The sequence below is a fragment of the Pongo abelii genome, chromosome 5 (genome assembly GCF_028885655.2).
Source record: "Pongo abelii isolate AG06213 chromosome 5, NHGRI_mPonAbe1-v2.0_pri, whole genome shotgun sequence".
NCBI classification, from domain to species: domain Eukaryota; kingdom Metazoa; phylum Chordata; class Mammalia; order Primates; family Hominidae; genus Pongo; species Pongo abelii.
The window spans coordinates 8,342,068-8,363,804 of NC_071990.2; the positions used below are offsets into that span (position 1 = coordinate 8,342,068).

The 21,737-nt window shown below is 37.0% G+C and overlaps 1 long non-coding RNA gene across 2 annotated transcripts in view; it reads left to right on the top strand.

Annotated features, from left to right (window-relative positions):
• LOC134761647 (uncharacterized) overlaps positions 1-21,737 on the top strand; it is a 350,936-nt gene that overhangs the window by 19,593 nt on the left and 309,606 nt on the right. For both annotated transcript variants that reach the window (XR_010140563.1, XR_010140564.1), the window contains one exon: positions 4,658-4,793. This is a non-coding gene — a long non-coding RNA (uncharacterized LOC134761647). The remainder of the gene's footprint in view (positions 1-4,657; positions 4,794-21,737) is intronic.

Below are 21,737 nucleotides of genomic sequence, written 5' to 3' on the forward strand. Positions count from 1 at the left end.
ACCAGTATCTTAATTTATTTCCAGCAATATTATATCCATAATAATTACATCCACACACAAACATATTTTCTTTTAAAAAATTAAAATAGTAACATAATACATGATTTTCTGCATCTGCCTTTTTAAATCTAATGATACATAATAGAGATTTCTTAGATTTTATAGTTGAAAAAACTAGATTCAGCCAAAACAGGGGCTTAGGCTGTATAAAATATACAACTTTTTGGTGGTCTATTCATATATATTTGTATTTATAGCTGTTATTCTTACGTTGATATTTTATTCACATACATTTATATCTATATTTTTTGGTCTATTTAATCATCATGCATTTAGTCATGACATATTCAGTATAATCAACTTTTCCTTTCAAATTGATTGTGGGGAAGGGAAGCAAAGGCCAAATGTTTGTAGGCATGGTATAAGTTTAAACTTTAGTCTTCCAAACCCAAATTTCTATTCAGAACAGAATGACTATGTTATTCTAGGATCCAGAAACTATAATGTAATGAAGAATCATTGAAAGAAATGAGCATGCAATTATTGTCCTCAAGTAATTTAATGTCCATTAGATAAAAAGAAATTAGACTTATGTGCCTCTGGAAGGCATAGCTAGAACTAAACTGAGGTATAGAATACATAATTTCTTGTTCCCCTGATTTTAAGCATAGTAATTTTCCAAAATGGAATGGGTTGTCTTGTGAAGTACAGAGCAGACATGAGAATAGTCACTTTTCTGAGACATTATTGTACAAGGGACCCCTGTATCATAGAAACGAACTAGATAACCATTTAGGGTTCTCAACCTTCAGACACCCTACTCCAGACCAGTGCTCCTTATCAGGCCTTGTCAAACCTTGGGGCTATTAATGGCTAAAACTGCTCCTTCTTGGTCATGCAATTCCCTATAGAAGGAGCAATACAGAATGAGCACCCATGTCAATAGCTACTTACACCTGTAGGCTGAGGTTGGAATGGTTACATACCAACAAATAAGTAGAATAGAAATAAAAGTGGATGAAACATTTCAGACCCAAACAGCACCATTTCATGCTGAAGGAAACAGTCCAAGCAGAAACAATTTTCCCCATTAAGAGCACATAGCTGTATATGTCAATCTTAATGCATATATAGTGAGTAGTAGGACAAGAAAGCCTTTGTCAAGGATGACTAGTTTCTTTTCAGCTTTTATTTTAGATACAGGGGGTACATGTGCAGGTTTGTTACATGGGTATATTGTACCCAGGTAGTGAGCATAGTACACAAGAGGTAGTTTTTCAATCCACATCCCCCGCCAACTCTAGTAATCCACAGTGTGCATTGTTCCCATGTTTATGATGTGCTCAATATTTAGCTCCCACATACAAGTGACAACACGTGGTATTTGGTTTTCTGTTCCAGCATTAATTGGCTTAGGATTATGGCCTCCAGATCCATCTATGTTGCTGCAAAGGATATGATTTTGTTCTTTTTTATGTCTACATGAAATTCCATGATGTATATCATATGTATATCATATACCACATTTTCTTTATCTAACCCACCATTGATGGGTGCCTGGATTGATTCCATGTCTTTGCTATTGTGGATAGCGTGACTATGAACATACAAATTCATATGTCTTTTTGGCATAATGATCTAATTTTCCTTGGGTTTATGCTCAGTAATGGGATTGCTGGGTCGGATGGTAGCTCTATTTTAAGTTGTTTGAGAAATCTCCAAGCTGATTTCCACAATGGTTGAACTAATCTACATCCCCACTAACAGTGTATAAGCATTCCCTTTCCTCCGCAGCCATGCCAGCATGTGTTGTTTTTTAACTTTTTAATAATAACCATTCTGACTGGTGTGAGTAGATATCTTATTGTGGTTTTAGTTTGTACTTGTCTGATGATTGGTGATGATGAGCATTTTTTCATCTGTTTGTGGTTGCTTATATGTTTTCTTTTGAGAATTGTCTGTTATGTCCTTTGCCCATTTTTTTGATGGGCTATTTGGTTTTTGTTTGTTGATTTGTTTAAGTTCCTTATAGATTCTTATTATTAGACCTTTGTTGGATATGTAGTTTGTGAATGTTTTCTCCCATTCTGTAGGTTGTCTCTTTACTCTGTTGATAGTTTCTTTTGGCTGTACAGAAGCTCTTTAGTTCAATTAAGTCCCACTTATCAATTTTTTTTTGTTTGCAATTGCTTTTGGGGACTTAGTCAAAAGTTCTTTGCTAAGTCCTATGCCGAGAAGGATATTTCCTAGGTTTTCTTCTAGGGTTTTAATAGTTTGAGGTCTTATATTTAAATCTTTAATACATTTTGGTTAATTTTTGTATATAGTGAAATGTATGGGTCCAGTTTCATTCTTCTGCATATTTCTAGCCAGTTATTCCAGCACCATTTATTAAATACAGATTCCTTTCCATATTGCTTGTTTCAGCTGGCCTTGTTGAAGATCAGAAGGTTATAGGTGTGCAGATTTATTTCTGAGTTCCCTATTCTGTTCCATTCGTCTATGGGTCTGTTTTTGTACAAGTACCATGCCGTTTGGTTACTGTAGCCTTATAGTGTAGTTTGAAGTCAGGTAGTGTGATGCCTTTGGCTTTGTTCTTTTTGCTTAGGATTGCTTTCGCTATTCAGCCTCCTTTTTGTTTCCATTTTGGAATAGTTTTTTCTAATTCTATGAAGAATGACATTGGTAGTTTAATGGGAATAGCATTGAATCTGTAAATTGCTTTGGGCAATATGGCTGTTTTAACAATATTGATTCTTCCAGTCTATGAGCATGGAATGTTTTTACATTTGTCTGTGTTGTCTCTGATTTCTATCAGCAATGTTTTGCAGTTCTCCTTGTAGAGATTTTTCACTTCCTTGGTTAGCTGTATTCCAAGGTATTTCATTTTCTTAGTGGCTATTGTTAAGTGGGACTGTGTTCTTGATTTGACTCTCTGCCTGGACATTATTGGTGTATAGAAATGCTATTGATTTTTCTACATTGATTTTGTGTCCTGAAACTTTATATTAAAGTTGTTTGTCAGTTCTAGGACTCTTTTGATGGAGTATTCAGAGTTTTCCAAGTATAGAATCATGTTGTCAGTGAACAGAGATAGTTTGACGACTTCTTTTCCTACTTGGATGCCTTTTATTTCTTTATCTTGCTTGATTGCTCTGACTAGGACTTCCAGTACTATGTTGAATGGGAGTAGAGAGAGTGGGTATATTTGTCTTGTTCCAGTTCTCAAGGGGAATGATTCCAGCTTTTTCCCATTCAATATGATGCTGGCTGTGAGTCTGTCATAGTTAGCTCTTATTATTTTGAGGTATGTTCCTTCAATGCCTAGTCTGTGGAGGGTTTTTATAATGAAGGGATGTTGAGTTTTATCAAAATCTTTTAATATATCTATTGAGATGATCATAGGGTTTCTGCTTTTCTGCTTATGTGGTGAATCACATTTATTGATTTGCGTATGTTGAACCAACCTTGCAAACCAGAAATAAAGCCTACTTGATCCTGGTGAATTCACTTTTTTTTTTTTTTCTTCTGGAAACAGGGTCTTGCTCTGTCACCCAGCCTGGAGTGCAGTGGTGCAATCTCGGCTCACCTCAACCTCTGCCTTCTGGGCTCAAGCAATCCTCCCACCTCAGCCTCCCGAGTAGCTGGGATAACAGGCACACACCACCACCCCTAGCTATTTTTTTGTATTTTTAGTAGAGACAGGGTTTCATCATGTTGGCCAAGTTTGTCTTGAACACCTGACCTCAAGTGATCTGCCCACCTTGGCCTGCCAAAGTACTGGGATTACAGGTGTGAGCCACCATGCCTGGTTGTGAATTAGCTTTTTGATGTGCTGCTAGATTCAGTTTGCTAGTATTTTGTTGAGGTTTTTCACATCTATGTTTGTCAGAGTTATTGGCTTCAGGTTTTTTTTTTTTCATTGACAGATGAAAAGACAGATTGAAATTTGATGAAATTTCAGAGGAAATTTCAGATTTTCAGATGAAAATTGACAGATTTTGGCATGAGGATGATACTGGCTTCATAGAATGAGTTAGGGAGGAGCCCCTCCTATTTGATTTTTTAGAATAGTTTTAGTAGGATTGGTACCAGTTATGTGTATGTCTTGTAGAATTTGGCTGTGAATCCATCTGTTCTAGGGCTTTTGTTGGCTGTCAGGTTTTTATTACTGATTCAATTTTGGAGTTTGTTATTGGTCTCTTCATGTTTTCACTTTCTCCCTTGTTCAATCTTTGAAGGTTGTATGTTTTCAAGAATTTATCCATTTCCTCTAGATTTTCTAATTTGTGTGAGTAGAGATGTTCATAATAGTCTCTGAAGATCTTTTGTATTTCTGTGGGATCAGTCTTGTCATTTCTGATTGCACTTATTTGGATCTTCTCTGTTTTTTTCTTAGTTAATCTAGCTAACAGTCTTTGAATCTTGTTTATTCTTTTGAATTACAAACTTAGTTTCATTGATCTTTTGTATGGACTTTTGCATCTCAATTTTGTGTAGTTCTTTTCTTATTCTGATTTTTAGTTATTTCTTTTCTTCTTCTAGTGTTGGAATTGGTTTTTCCTTTTTTTTTTTCCAGTTCCTTTAGATGTGATTTTAGATCATTAATTTGAGATCTTTCTAACTTCTTCTTCTTTTTTCTTCTTTTTTGAGACAGTCTCCCTCTGTTGCCCAGGCTGGAATGGAGTGGCATGCTCTTGGCTCACTGCAACCTCTGCCTCTCGGATTCAAGCGCTTCTCCTTCCTCAGCCTCCCAAGTAGCTGCGATTACAGGCACCCGCTGCCATGCTCAGGTAATTTTTGTATTTCTAGTAGAGAGGGGCTTTCACCATGTTGGCCAGGCTGGTCTTGAACCCCTGACCTCAAGTGATCAACCTGCCTCGGCCTCCCAAAGTGCTGGGATTGCAGGCCTGAGCCACCATGCCCAGCCTCTTTCTACTTCTTGATGAAGGTGTTTAGCACTAAATTTTCCTCTTAACACTGCTTTAGCTGCACCCCAAAGATAATGGTAAGTTGTGTCTCGGTTTTCATTAATTTTAAATAATGTTTTTTATTTCTGCCTTGATTTCATTGTTCATCCAAGAGTTATTCAGGAGAAGTTTGTTTAACTTTCATGTTTTTGTGTAGTTTTGAGAGATATTCTTGGTATTGATTTCTATTTTTATTGCACTAATCCGAGAATGTGCTTGGTATGATTTCAATTCTTTTGGAAGTCAAGCCTTGCTTTATGACCAAGCATGTGGTCAATCTTAGAATATGTTCTGTGTGCAGATGAGAAGAATATATATTCTGTGGTTTGTGGGTGGAGTATTCTGCAGATGTCTATTAGGTCCAGTTGTTCAAGTGTCAGGTTTATGACCAGAATTTTTTTGTCAGTTTTCTGCCTCAATGATCTGTCCAATGCTGTCAAATAGTGTTAAAGTCCCCTAATATTATTCTGTGACGGGTCAAGTCTTTTTATAGGTCAAGAAGATCATTTTTTATAAATCTCGGTGCTCCAGTGTTTGGTGGATATATATTTAGGATAGTTAAGTCTTCTTTTTGACTGGAACCCTTTGTCATTTTGTAATGCCCTTCTTTGTGCTTCCTGATTGTTACTGATTTAAAGTCTGTTTTATGTGATGTAAATATAGTGATTCCTGCTCTTTTTTTGTTTTCTGTTTGCATGGTAGATCTTTCTCCCTTTACTTTGGGCCTTGTGTTTTTATCTACCTTGCCACCCTATGCCTTTGAAGTGGGACATTTAGACCATTTACATTCAGGATTAGTATTGATATGTAAGGTTATGATTCTGTCATCATGTTGTTAGCTGGTTGTTTTGTAGACTTGATTGTGTAATTGCTTCGTATTTTCTGTGGGCTATGTACTTGAGTGTGTTTTTGTGCTGGCAGGTATCAACCTTTCATTTCCATGTTTAGCACTCCCTTAAGGATTTCTCGTAAGGTTGATCTGGTGGCAATGAATTCTCTTAATGTTTGCTTTTGTGAGAAGAATTTTATTTCTCCTTTGCTTCTTAAGCTTAGTTTGGAGGGATATGAAATTCTTTTGGCTGGAATTTCTTTTCTTTGAGGATGTTTCCTTTCTGGCTTATAAGGCTTCTGCTGAGATGCCTGCTGATGGTTTCCTGAGATTCTCTTTTTGTTTGTTTGTTTGTTTTGAGACAGAGTCTTGCTTTGTCACCCATGCTGGGGTGCAGTGACACGATCTCGGCTCACTGCAAACTTTGCCTCCTGGGTTCAAGCAATTCTCCTGCCTCAGCCTCCCAAGCAGCTGGGATTACAGGCATGTGCCACCATACCCAGCTAATTTTTGTGTTTTTAGTAGAGACAGGGTTTTGCCACGTTGCCCAGGCTGGTCTCAAACCCCTGAGCTCAGGCAATCCACCTGCCTCAGCCTCCCAAAGTGCTGGGATTACAGGTGTGAACCACTGTGCCCAGCTGAGATTCTCTTTATCAGTGACCTGACCTTTCTCTCTAGATGCCTTTAAGATTTTCTCTTTTGCATTGACCTTGGTGAATCTTATGACTATGTATCTTGGAGATGGTCATCTTGTACATTAGCTCACAGGGGTTCTCTGTCTTTCTTGAATTTGTGTGCCCACCCCTCTAGTGAGACTGAGGAAATTTTCATGGACTATATCCTTAAATATGTTTGTCAAGTTGTTTACTCCCTCTTCTCTCTCAGAAATGTCAATTAGTCATAGATTTGGTCTCTTTATATAATCTCCCATATTTATCGGAGGTTTTGTTCATTTTTTGAAATTCCTTTTTCTATATTTTTGTCTGACTGAGTTGACTTGAAGAGCTGGTTTTTGAGCTATGAGATTCTTTTGTCAGCTTGGTCTATTCTGTCATTAATGTTTCTGACTATATTATGAAATTTTTGTAGAGAATTCTTTAATTCCAGAAGTTCAGTTTGGTTCTTTCTTAAAAATGACTATTTTACCTCTCAGGTCTTGAATCATTTTACTGGATTTCTTGGATTGTTTTTCAACTTTCTCCTGGGTCTCGATTAGCTTCCTTGCCATCCAGATTCTGAATTCTAGCTCTGTCATTACAATAATTTCAGTCTGGTTAAGAACCATTGCTGGGAGACTAGTGCATTTGTTTGGAGGTAAGGGGACACTCTGGCTTTTTCAGTTGCCAGAAAAAGCCAGAATGTCTTGCATTTATTCTTTCTCATCTGAGAGAGCTGGTGTTCCTTTAACTGTGATGTAAGATAAATATAGTCAGTTGGCTTCATTTCTAGATACTTTCAGAGTGCCAAGGCTCTATATAGGATCTTTATTTGTGGCTGGATTTTTGCCTAGGGTTTCACAGACACTGTATACTGGCAAAATATTTTTGGTATTGTAATTTGGGCTGTGATCCGGTAGATGGCACTTAATAGTGAAGGCTGGCAGATAGGCTCTTACTCAGTCATGTGGCTCTTTTGTATTTTAGCACATTCTCAGTAGTGCTGTATGATGGGGGGAGAGAGATGACATCTTCACAGGTTTGCTCCAGAGCCTTGGAGGAGCCTCCTCTGATAACTGGTGCCACACTCACGTTTCTTTCCCTCAGGGAGAGGCCATGGTTGGCAGACAGGCCATACCTTTTCCCAACTGGCCCTGCAGAAGGAGGCATATCTTATTCCCCCATCGGCCCATGAATTCACGTGTCTCACTCCTCTCAGTGTTCTGGGAGTGGGAGCTCCTCCCCTGCTTGGGTGCCACCCATACCAATAAGTCTTGTCTGACTAGGAGCAGCAGGGGTGGATGAAATAGCATGGACTGTTGTCCAGGTGTTTCCTAGAAGAACGCAGAACTGTGTCACCTGGCAGAGTTCAGGTAGGAGTAGGGCTGCTGTGCTGACACCTAAGCCAGCAAGTTCTGCCTGACTAGCAGTAGTGGGGGTTGGTAGAGTTGTGCAGTCTGCTGTCCAAATGTTTACCCTACTTCCTTGATTTACTCTTTGTTTTATGAAATCATGAATTCTCATCTTTATGACTTTGAAGAGTGGCAGCACATGCCATCCGGCAAGCTTTTTGAGGGCAGAGTTGATGACTAGGAACATCTGGAAACATTGTGACCCTATCACAGTGTCTTGGTCAATTAAATTATTTTTTGAATTCATCAATAATTCACAAGCCCAATCAAGGCCAATTTCTTCAGTGTCATATATGAATATTTGTAATATTCTTTATTATTGGTAGAAGTACCCCTACTAGTAGCGTTTCCCCTTTTGTGCCTTCTTTGTTTTGTTTCACTAGCTTAGATTGTATCTTTTTTTTCTGTTTTTTTTTTTTTTTCCTCCAAATTCTACAGTCTTTTAAAGTTTGGATCAACTGTTTTACACCTAATTATTGCCTCTTTCTCTGCCTGATTCAAATACCTTAGTACTTATTTCTTACAATTTGTACTTAAATATCACTGCAATCATTTATATATGTAATAAAACATATATTGCATATATATATATATCATATGGAACCTGTGTAGTGGTTTGCACAAAGTGTGAGCAGAAAGTACAGAGTTCCCATATACTCCCTCTCATCTATTTTCCTCTATTATTAACATCTTGCATGAGTGTGGTACATTTGTTAAAATTGATGAACCAATACTGATCCAATATTATTAACTGAAGTTTATGTTAGAGTCCACTCTTTTACATTATAAGTTTAGACAAATGTATAGTGACATGTATTCATCAGTACAGTATCGTACAAAATAGTTTTGTTGCCCTAAAAATTTCTTGTACCCCACCTATTTATCCCTCCTTCCCCTGAACCTTTGACAACAACTGATCTTTTTACTGTTTCCATAGTTTTGCCTTGTTCAGAAGGTCATATAGTTGGAATCATACAGTATATATCCTTTTTAGATAGGCTTTTTTTTTTTTTGCTTAGCAATATGCATTTAAAATTCCTACATGTCTTTTGCTGGCTTGATTGTTCATTCCTTTTTATTGTTGAATAAAATTCCATGGCATGGATGTGCCACTGTTTGTGTATTCACCTGTTAAAGGATATTTCTGTTATTTCTTAAAGAATAATCTTTTTTTTTTCAATGCAGGGTTTAAAAATTGCTTTAGTGCAGGGGTTAAAAACTGAAACTTATGTAGTTTATTATTTCTAGAAACCAGAGAAATCAGAAAATATGCCTTATAGTTAAGCATTCAGTTAAAATTTCTTTAGTTCTTCTGAGGTCAATGCCTATATTACATCAATATATGACAATATTTACATTTTAAAAATAACTACATTACTATAATAATTAGAAATAGAAACATTAAAATTTGTTTTTGTTTTCTGCATAAACAAGATTTCCCAAAGCATGACAGTATAGACAGAAGTCTTTTTTTTTCCTTAAATGTTTCTTGATTGTTTATCTCTTTGTTATGTTCCCCAAGTTGTTAGAACTTTTAAAATATGCTATGGTTTGAATGTTTTGTCCCACCCAGGATTTCTGTGTTGAAACTGAATCCCCAATATGACGGTATTAAAAGATAAGAGTCTTTGGGAAGTGATTAATTCACAAAGGTGTAGCCTTTATGAATAGATTAATGCCGTTGTAAAAGAGCCTTCAGAGAGCTACCTGACTGTCTTTCCCTTCCATCTTCCCCCATGTGAGGATGCAGTAGCAAAGTGTCATCAATGAGGAATGGTGCCTCACCAGATACTGATTTTGCAAGTGCCTTGATCTTGGAATTCTTAGCCTCTAGAACTATGATAAAATAAACTTCTATTATTATAAATTACCCAGTCTTTAGCATTCTGTTATAAAACCACAAATGAACTGAGACAAATGTATATTTTGTTAAGGCTTGTATTACAGAATCCTAGAATGCAAAAAAAAAAAACCCAAAAGGGGTGGGGGAGGGGCCTAGGGCCATCTGGTCCATTTGGTATCCAATATCTGAATTTCTTCTCTGACATGGTAGGCAGGTGGTCTTATAATATATGTTTGGACATTTCCAATGATAGGAAAATTACTGTCTTGTAAGTCAACTGGCTTCAGTTTTTTTATATAACTCTAATTGTTAGAAAGGTCTTTCTTTTATTCAACTAAACTGTTTTCCCATAATTTCTAACCATTCATTCTAATTCTACTCCATGAATAATAAAGGATAAATTTAATCTTTTCCCCAACGATAACCCTTTAAATATTCAAAAGATAGCTAGAATGTCACTTTCCATATTAAACTTCTTAAGCACCTTATCATGTTAGACATTTTCGCCTGAATGATTTTGCTGAATGGTTTTTGCAGCTCTCTAAAAACATTTGTGGATGCATACTTATATTCTTTTTTCATTCATTCATTCAGTAACTATTTTTTGAGTGCCTGCTACCTGCCAGACACTGTGTTAAGAATTAGGCATATAATGGCAAACTAGACAACAGCTGGCCCTTCCATCATGCAACATGCAGGGGACAAAGATAGAGATTAATGGGGTGGGGAAAGCAAGGTATTCAGGGAAGGTCAGCCAGGAGGGAAACCTCCCAGACAGATGTGTGGACGTGTGAAAGAACTTGGAGGTAAAAAGGAGTTTAGCAAATTCTAGGAACTGAAAGAAGATGACTGGGACTAGAATGCAGTGAGAAAAGGTGTATGTGGTGGCTTTGAAATAATTACCACTATACATTATATGTATTGAAACATCACTGTATACCTCATGAGTATGTATGCACAGTTATTTTTCAATTAAAAAATAAAAAGTAATTGTAAAAACGTCTGCAAATTCTTTCCTAAGGTGGCACCTAATGTCCATCTCTTATATCTGGGCTGGACTCAGTGGTTCTTTCCTAGTGAATAGAATGTGGTAGAAGTGATGCTATGTGATTTCTGAGGTTAGGCCATTAAAAAGAACAGCTTCTATGTGACTCGCTTGCTGTTGGATCTCTCATTCTGGGAAAAGTCGGCTGCTATGTTGTGGGGACTTGCAGCAGCCTGCGGAGAATCCCACATGCAAGGAGCTTGAGGCCTCTGCCAACAGCAAACATTAATTTGTGAATGTGAATGAACCATTGTGGAAGTGGATCCACCTGCTCCAGTTAAGCCTTCCACTGACTGTAGCCCCAGTCGACATCACGTCTACAACTTCATGAGACACCCCCCAAACCAGGATCACCCAGCTAAGCCACTTCTGAATTCCTGACCCAAAGGAACTGGGAGATATTTATTGTCATTTTAAACCACTTAATGTTGAGGTAATTTGTTATGCAGATAAATGATACAGAAGAGAAGTGGCACTTAGTTTGCTTCTGGCTTCAAATAATACAAGACCCAACTAAAGTTATGAGGAGTTAATTTTGTCCCATAATAAGAGGTGCACAGGTAGTATACCTGCAGCACTGGTCAAGTCAGTGGCCCAATCAATACCCAGGTCCTCACCATCTTTCTGCGCTTTTTTGCCATGTTGGTGACGTCTCCTCACAGAACCACAAAGCAGCAGCAGCTTCAGCCATCCCCTGGGCCAGACAGGTATTTCCTCCTGTGTCTTTTCATAGATGAAGAAAATCTTCCCCTCATTCCTGGTGGTCAGAGCTGGATAAAATATCCACCCTTCAACCAATATCAGACAAATGACACAGATCAGAATAAACAGAACATGCTGACGGATTGGATGTGAAGCTGAGAAGAAATGGAGAGGACCAAGGATGACCTGAATTTCTGGCTTATGCAACTGCATGGAACGTAGTATCTTTTTTTTTTGTTTTGTTTTGGTGGGAAGACCAGAGTTGTGTGGAAAAATTAAGAATTCTATTCTATTTATTATTATTATTTTGAGACACAGTCTATCTCATTTGAGACAGCGCAGTCTCATTGCACTGCACCAGGGTGGAGTACAATGGCAGGATCTCGGCTCACTGCAACCTCTGCCTCCTGGGTTCAAGCGATTCTCCTGCCTTAGCCTCCCAAGTAGCTGGGATTACAGGCGCCCACCACCAAGCCTGGCTAATTTTTGTATTTTTAGTAGAGATGGGGTTTTGCCATGTTGGCCAGGCTGGTCTCAAACTCCTGACCTCAGGTGATCCACCCACCTTGGCTTCCCAAAGTGCTGGGATTACAGGTGTGGACCATCGCCCCCAGTCAAGAGTTCTATTCTATATGTTAAATCTGAGAGGTCTGTCAGACATCTAAATTGAGATGTCAGGGAGCAGTTGGATATTTACATTTGGAATGAAAAGAGGATGTAAAGACATAAGCATAATGAGCCAAAAGATGAGTTTTGAATCCATGTAGCGGATTAGTCAACTGTGGGGGAGTGGATGAGAAGTGGCAGAGGAGGCCCAGAGCCAGGCCCTGAAGAACCCCCATACCCTGGCTCGGGGAAAGGAGGAGGTGGCAGCGAAGGGAGACCAGAAAAGTCGGCAGGAGGAAGAAAGGCAGAAAGCAATGTTGCCAGGGAAGCCACAAAGGGAGTAGTTTCCAAGAAGGAGGGAGTGGTAATTGTTTCCCATTTGCCAAAAGGTTGAACAGAATGAAGATATAAAAGTGACCTTTGGATTTAGCACAGCAGTTTCTGAGGGGTGGTGAGGGAAGAGGCAGATTCCTAAGGGGCTGATGAGTGAATAGGACATGAGGAAGTAGAGACTGTGTGAATACAACTGCTTGGAGAAGTTGTCCTGGGAAGGAGCAAGGGTTGCTACAGTGGGGTGTTGGATCAAGGAGATGGAAGTAAGAGTAGGAGAGATTAGAGCACATCTTATGCCAGTGGGAACATTCCCATACAGAGAGAGGGATTGATAATACAGGAGGAACAAGGGACAGCGGAAGGAGTAAAATCCCTGCAAACAACACACACACGCATCTATGCATAGTCATACCTAACTTTAAGATTAATTAGTAGAGTACAAATAGAACATTTGTATGTTGGGTCTGTTAACTATTTTTTTGGCAAGGCAATTTTGCAAAGTGGCTAAGAACCCAGACCCCTAGACAGAGTTTTTAAATCCGCTGTGTGAACTTGGGGTATTTGGGTTATTTAGTTAACCTCTCTGTGCTCCAGTTTCCGCATCAATAAAATGAAGATAGTAATTACAATACCTGCCTCATAGAGTTGTCAAAGTGACCTAAATTAATATATGTAAAGTATTCAGAGCAGCGCTGGTACAGGGAAAATGCTCTATGTCCGAGGCACCTACTTGCTGGGTTTGATTCTCCTAAGTAACTTAGGCCGAAGTGTTATCTTCAGAAAGAAATTATTGATTTAAATTTTATTATTATTTCTATGTGCTTTTTGGATTGTTATGTGTGGACTTTGTAAAAAGTGCGATATATTGAGGTGCAACCTCAAGAGATGAAATGAAATTTACAGTTTCAAAGATAGTTATCTGACCATTAATAAAAAACATGGGTTAGTATTTGATATTTATTATCTTCTGCCTGTTGGAGCTCTTACATTGAAATAGAAAAATATTAAAAATGTGATATCTAGACATTCATCAGAAAGCATCCGAAGATTATTTGGGTGGAGTAGCCCAGGTGCTAAATTAAACAACACAGTATGAGCTGGATAATGGATATGAACCTTGTACTACATATGCAGCACTTTCTTCCTCTCTCACTGAATGTTAATTTCCACCCAAGACTGTATAGGCATTTTTAGGAGTGTGCAAAGATAGAACATTTATAGGAATTAATGCTCTGTGGGTATGCAACGCAGAGACCCTGAAGAACTTAAAAAAGCATGAATAAATGTATTCCAATTGTAGGCTAATGCAGGTAATGGGTTTATAGTACTTAGAGGTCTGGATCTGCTCTCTGACAGCCTGCAGACATTAGGGGCCCCTCATGGCTCTGCTGCAATGTAGGCATTATGGAGTGATTTTTACTTTACTGCCTTTTCCATCAGATCATCCCCTTTCTTTCACACACAAGGTTAATTCACTTCTTGATCACATTATTTCCTCGCTGCTCTTTGACAATATAAAAATTCTGAGTGGACAGCTCAATCCCTCTTCCATCTCAGATTTGATTGTTATGGTATTGCCTGGCGTCCCTCAGAGGCCTCCAGCAGCCTTTGCTGCACTTTATGACACTTAAATGGCTCGGCTACAATTTCTCCATCTATTCACGAAATGCTGTTAATAACTCATTTCCAAAGAGGCCCTTCTTTATGTCTTGGCATTAAAGGAATTTTTATTAGGTGCCAGGATAGGTGACACACAGCCCCAGTAACCAAAGAGTTAATTAATCTGTTGAAATTTATTGCCTTTTATACTGCACTCAGTGTGACAGTCCCTAAGAGAAACAGATACTATATTTACAGCCCGAGTTGAAATATTCAGTAATATAGTCTGCATACTGACCTACTCCATCAGTGTATGCCTTCTGCTGGAACATCCATTAATCACAGAAGATGAATTTGTGTAATCTATCTTCTTTCTTATTCTGAGATTCCAATAAATATTGAAATAATAATTTATTGATTACCTTGCAATATAAATGTGTAGTAAAGGCACCCAAGACATTTGCATGGTAATGCATTTTGAAAGTTTTTGGCATTCTATGGGAATGAAAGGAAAAACTGTGAGGAGTGGCATGGAATACTCTTGTGAGTGAAACTCCAAACTGATTTCTTAACGTGTGGAGAGAAATGAGAAGAGCTTTTGAACTACCAAAAGTCATAATCATAGCCATGATCATTACATTCTTCAAAGTAAACATGAATATTTACCGAGTCTTAACGTTCTTTGAGCATTATCCTCATAATATTTTAGATCACAAATAATTTTCCTGTGCCACAATTTCAGTTGTAAAGCCACCTCCTGCCTGCACTTAATCCAGGCAAAGATGAAAAGGGTATAGGCATGGGGATGCTAGCTTCTATGTAATACCAGTGAAACCTTCTGGGACCATTCTATAAATTCTTCAGGCTAAAATATATATTTCCTAAGACCATACTTTCAATAGTGTTTTAGGCTCTTGGCCTAAATCTAAATTCAGTCCTAAATTTTCATGAGTTCTGTTACTTATGGAGGTGTTAGTTTTGTCACTATGCTAGAATCATAATAATTTTTGCATCAAATCTGTCTTGTTTCAGAAACAGAGAAGAGTATGAGAAGTGTTATAGAACATGAAGATACCCTTGTGGCTCAAACATACTTATTTTTAAAAACTCTAAAAGTCTAAATGTGTCTGTATCTGGATATATTTTCAGTCAACTTATGCTGTGTTGGGTAAAGGTAAACCAGCATTTTCTAATCTATATTTGTGCCACTATCACCAGCATTACACAATAAGATTTGTTATAGGTTCAGTTCTTCTAGTTGAATCCAATCATGCACAGTTAATGTAGCCCATTTCTGGTCTCCATAATAATTTATCTTAGTTTTGGGCAACTCTTTATAGTCAGGATAACTCTGCAGAGTGGATGAAATTCTAATGAGTGGAATTTGTTTTCTAGTGCTTTACTGATAAGGTTAACCAGATAGTGAAATGTAATAGCTTGGAAGATGTAGTTTTGATATACAGTACATCATTTCTGGAATGATCATGAAAAAGCAAAATCAACAGAGCTTCTTAGATTCTCTTTTTTGGTCATGAAATTGAAAATATACCTTTTTAGAGAGAAATATCTCATCATAGTTCTCCTGACATTTAAACTGCTTGGCTACATATTTTTATTTTATTTTATTTATTATTATTATTATTATTTTTATTATACTTTAGGTTTTATGGTACATGTGCGCAATGTGCAGGTAAGTTACATATGTATACATGTGCCATACTGGTGCGCTGCACCCACTAACTCGTCATCTAGCATTAGGTATATCTCCCAATGCTATCCCTCCCCCCTCCCCCCACCCCACAACAGTCCCCGAAGTGTGATGTTCCCCTTCCTGTGTCCATGTGTTCTCATTGTTCAATTCCCACCTATGAATGAGAATATGAGGTGTTTGGTTTTTTGTTAAAAGAAGACAGACTGTTTTGAAAATGTTGCTATAAATTTTTATATATTGTAGATTTATATCTCATTTAAAAAATGAAAGATTATGAAATTTTTTATGTCACCTAAAGGAATGTCTATGATGTGAATTTCAAATAAAATAGATTTTCTTCAATATTTTTAGTAATGATATCAATTAATTCACTAAGAAACTCACATTTCTTCCAAGACATTGAATTTTGATGAAACCACAAATCAATGATTACCAAAATATTAGAATTAAGCAACCCTGAACATTATTTTGCTATAACGTTTGCTAATTTGGCACAGATATTCTTTGAGAGATGGACAATATACATTTTTTCATCTGTTTTGATTTTTGCTGATACGGATTATGTTAATTGTGGAAATCTACAAGTATCTCACAAGTAAATTATGTGGATGCATTTAACTATAGATTTTTCTTTTGTGATTTTTCTATGAGACAGCACATTACTGCATAATTGCTGTACCTTTTTGGTGCTTTTTCCTTTTTCCTTTCAGTATTAATCATCGCTCCTTGTTCTCACATAAAGGTACATTCTGATTTAAGTTCTCCCTGGTGTTTGGCTAATTGGGCTATTCGCTTAAAGCATACTCTGTTTTATGTCTTTATCTTCCATGGTATTTTACATTTTGGAATGACTGATTCTAATTCCTCTTCCACAGTAGCATAAGTTCACAGTAGCATAACCTTGGGAATCCATTAAATTTGGCCTTTAATACACTGCTTTGTTTTTCTCCACACAGTAGTGAAAAGTGGTGGCATTTTCCAACACCCACAATGACTCTTCCCCTTTTTTTAGTAATGCTACTTTTTTCTTTGCTTCTTAGTTCAAATCAACACAAAGTCTATTTCTCGAGCATCCATTACATGGCAAATTTTGTGTTAGGTACTGAATATGTGAAGTCGAATAGGCATAATTGCTACTCTCAAGCTGTTCAAAGTCAAAGTCAGTTGCTTGAGACAGAAGTAACCAATAATGATTTTTAAAAGCCTTTCTTACCTCTTATCACATTAAGTCCATAACTTTGGAAACTTACTGTTAAATAAGGTTGGAAGCTAGCCATTTATTGAGCATTTGTCCAAGGGCAGGTGCTTCTTTAAATACTAGAAGTGGATTGCTTCGCTTAATCTTAACAAGGCCATGAGGCAAGGACTATCATTCTATCACCCCCATTTTACTGCTGAGTGAAGGGAGTCACAGGGAGGTGAAGCGACCCAGGCCCTTACTCTCAGTACCTGGAGGAGGGATTGAAATGCAACCCCCTGACTCCAAGGATGGGGCATTCATCACTAACTCTCTGCTCTCTGGGAAGACACATACATTATTCCAAATAAGAATTAACCATTCTGTTTGTGTATTTATTGTCTGAGTACCATTTATTGAATCATTTCCCCAGAGATTTGCAATGTCCCTCTATCACATAACAAGTTCCACACATACATGGGACTGTTTTTAGGCTATGTTTGTTCTTAGATAATCTGTTTTAGTTTTTTTGTCTATTCCTACCCTATTTCCACAGTTTTAATTGTTAGGATTTTATAGAAGTTTTAATGTCTGATTGGGTGACACACACACACACATAACATATATACATAAACACACATACCTACACACACTATTGTTTTCTTATTGAAAATATGTATTCTGTTTTGGGCTTTTTACTTTTGGTTTATTTTTTATTGTGAAATTTATTGTGCATACAAAAGAATACACAAAAGTTTATGTCCAGTGCAAAGAGTAATAATAAAAAGAGCCACCACAAATTCATTACCCAGGTCAAGACATAAAATATTGCCTTGATGTTACTCTTGTGACCGACCCTTCTTGAATTCATTCTCCTCCCAACCTCTCCTTTCCTCCCAATGGTCACAGGAAAATGGTTGTGTTCACTTTTTCCTTGCTTTTCTTTATCTTTATAGTTTTCCTATTATATGAATAATATATGATTTAGGCTTATCCATTGATGATATTTATTTATTTATTTATTTATTTTGACACGGAGTCTCGCTCTGTCAACCAGGCTGGAGTGCCGTGGCACAATATTGGTTCAAGCGATTCTCGTGCCTCAACCTCCCCAGTAACTGGGAGTACAGACACAGGCCCCTGCACCCGGCTAATCTTTGTATTTTTGGCAGAGATGGGATTTCACCATGTTGGCCAGGCTGGTCTGGAACTCCTGACCTCAAGTGATTCGCCTGTCTCGGCCTCCCAAAATGCTGGGATTACAGGTGTGAACCACCATGCCTGGCCTCCATTGATGATATTTACATAATGAAAACAAATTGCACAAATTTTCTCTAACTTATTTTGTTCAATGTTATGTTTTTGATTCATCTATGTTGGTGTAAATATATGTAACTAATTTATTTTCCCTGCTGCGTACTATTTCATTGTGTGAATATAATACATTATTTTTCCATTGTACTGTTGATTAGTATTATAGCCATTTCAGGTTTTACAGTTATGAGCAAGGCTGCTATGACTATGTTTGTACGAATACTCTAGTATGCATGTGCAAGAGTTTCTAAGTATACTCTTAGGGGTTGACTCGCTGAATCATAAGGTAGGTACATGTTCAAATTTATTAGGTAATGTCAAACTGTTTTCCAAAGATGTCGTACCAGTTTATATGCCCTCCAGCAGTATATATTATATATCTACACTTTGTTAACACTGTGTTGTCTGATTTTAGTTTTTTCAATTCATTGGTATAAAACAATGTTTCATTGTGATTAATTTTTATTTCTCTGATTACTATTGAGGTAGTGAGGTTGAGCACTTTTTGGTGTATATACATATGTATGTGTAAAATCACACACACACATTTTTTTCTCTTCTATGAAGAACTAAGTCATTTTAATTTGGGGTTGTCTTTTTTTCTTGATTCTTAGTTTCTGTTGTTGTTGTTGTTTGTTTGTTTGTTTTTTTGAGACAGGGTCTCGCTCTGTTGTCCAGATTGGAGTGCAATGGCATGATCATGGCTCACTGCGGTCTTGACCTCTAAGGCTCAAGTGGTCCTCCTGCCTTAGCATTCTGAGTAGCTGGACCACAGGTGTACACCACCACACCTGGCTATAAATAACTGCACGAGACTGGGTAACTTATAAAGGAAAGAGGTTTAATTGACTCATAATTAAGTATGGCTGGGGAGGCCTCAGGAAACTTACAGTCATGGTGGAATGCGAAGGAAAAGAAAGGCGCCTTCTTCAGAAGTCAGTAGGAAGAAGTGCCGAGTGAAGGGGGAAGAGCCCGTTATAAAACCGTCAGATCTTGTGAGAACTCAGTCGCTATCACGAGAACAGCATGGGGGAAATTGCCCCCATGATTCAATTACCACCACCTGGTCTCTCTTTTCACATGTAGGGATTATGGGGCTTATGGGGATTACAATTCAAGATAGATTTGGGTGAGGACACAAAGCTTAACCGTATCACCTGGCTAATTAAAAAAATATTTGTAGAGATGGTATTTTTGCCATAATGGCCAGGCTGGTCTCAAACTCCTGGCCTCAAGTAATCCTTCCACCTTGGCCTCCCAAAGTGGTGGGATTACAGGCATGAGCCACCACGCCTGGCCCACAGGATTCTTTATATATTCTCTATATAAGATTTTTTCAATAATGTGTCACAAATATCTTCTTTTAGCTTGGAGTTTATGTTTTTACTCTATGGTAACTTAATGACCGGACATCTTTCTTTTTAATGTAGCTGAATTTATCAATATTTTCTTTATAGATTCATGTTGTGTCTTGCTTAAGAAATACTTTCTACCTTAGGTCATAAGGATGCTTTCTTATATTATCTTTTAAAGATTTTATGTTTTTGCCTTTCATATTGATTGTCAATCAACCAGTAACTATTTGTTTCTTTTTGATATATGCATGGTGTGATGTAGGAATCAGATAACAGTTTTTGACAAGGGTAATTAAAATGCCTACTAGCTTTGGAATACCTCATCTTTTTCCCACTGATCTGAAGTTTCATATGTATTATACATCATTACAAACCATTTTTGCATGCATTTGTTTCTGGGCTTTCTATTCCATTCATGGGTCTATGTATCTGTGTATATATATAGACTACAGTTCTTAATTATATAGCTTTATAGTAAGTCTTAAAATCCATTTGCTTAACATTCCTCTCCAACTTGGTGGCTATTTGGGGGCTTTTGTTCTTACAAATAAATTATAAAATCAACTTTAATTTCAAAAACAATAACAACAATGGCACATCCTGTTGGGATTCAAATTGAATTCTCTACAGATTAATTTTGGGAGAATATACATATTCATGATAGGATCTACTCAACAACAGGGGATATCTGTCTATTTGCTTAGGAATCTTTAATGTCTCTCAATAAAACCTTATAATTTAGTCCATAAAGGCATGCCTGTATTTTTTTGAATTTATTTCTTGATACATGTTATTTTAATTTCTGTTGTACACATTAAAAAGTTATATTTTTGATTGTTGCTGGTGTAAACATTTGCATTTGAATTTTTTGTGCTGATTTTTTGTCCCCAAATTGTTTGTGCCATCACCAATATAAAAATTATTTGTAGATGCCTTTGGATTTTCTTGAAGAAAATAGAACAGTCATGAGTAATTATAAGTTTTTTTTCTGTTTTTCCAATTCTTTTCGTCTTTTTCTCTTTTCTTTTTATCTTGCTCCACTGGCTAGGACAGCCATGGAAGTGTGAAAATCAGTGGTAATGGCAGGTATCTTTAGATTACTTTTAACATTTTATTATTAAATATAATGCTTACTCTCTGATTTTTAAAATATACCTTCATCAGGTTTAGAAAGTTCTATTCTGTCCCTCATTGACTAAGTTTTCTCTTTCTTTTTTCTTTACTTTAGTAGTCACAAGTGGATGTTTTTCTGCATACACAAAGATTTATCTCCTTTAATTTATTAATATGAATGATTTATAATAATCAATTTTCTGATATGAAACTTGCTTTGTAGTCCTAGGATAAACGCTGTTAGATATATGAATTGCTAATATTTTCTCCCATTCTGTGGCTTATCTTTTCATTTCTTGATGTTGTCTTTAAAATTTAAAAGCAGTTTTAAATTTTGATAAAGTTAGATGTGTTAATTTTAATTTTTATTTTTTTGAGACAGAGTCTCTATGTTCCCCCAATCTGGAGTTCAGTGGCAAAATCTTGGCTCACTGCAACCTCTGCCTCCTGGTTTGAAGCGATTCTCATGCCTCAGCCTCCTGAGTAGTAGGAACTACAGGCGTGCACTACCATGCTAATTTTTTAATTTTTTGGTAAAGATGGAGTTTTGCCATGTTGGCCAGGTTGGTCTCGAACTCCTAGCCTCAAGTGATCTACCTGCCTTGGCCTCCCATAATGTTGAGATTACAGGCATGAGCCACTACACCTGGCCTCAATGTGTTATTTTTTAAATGTTAATACTTCCTATATCTCTCACCCTAAGAAAAAAATTTGCTTAACCTAAGTTCACAAAATTTTTCTCCCATATGCATTCTTCTAGACTTTTGATAGTTTTAGCTTATATATTAGATTATCTGAGTTCATTTTTGTGAGGTAAGGGTCCTTCCTTCCTTCTGCATATGGTTATCCAATAATTCTAGTATTTTATGTTGAAGAAACTTTTCTTTCCCCATTTAATTGCCTTGAAATCTTTATTGAAAATCAGTTGACCATACATATTTAAGATTATTTTCTCAAACTTTGTTAAAGATTTTTGCATATACATTTATGAGGCGTGGTGATTTGCACTGTTCTACTAATGTTGTTACCTGGAGTTAGTCAAACTTTGAGGTTTGAGGGCATATGCCTCTTG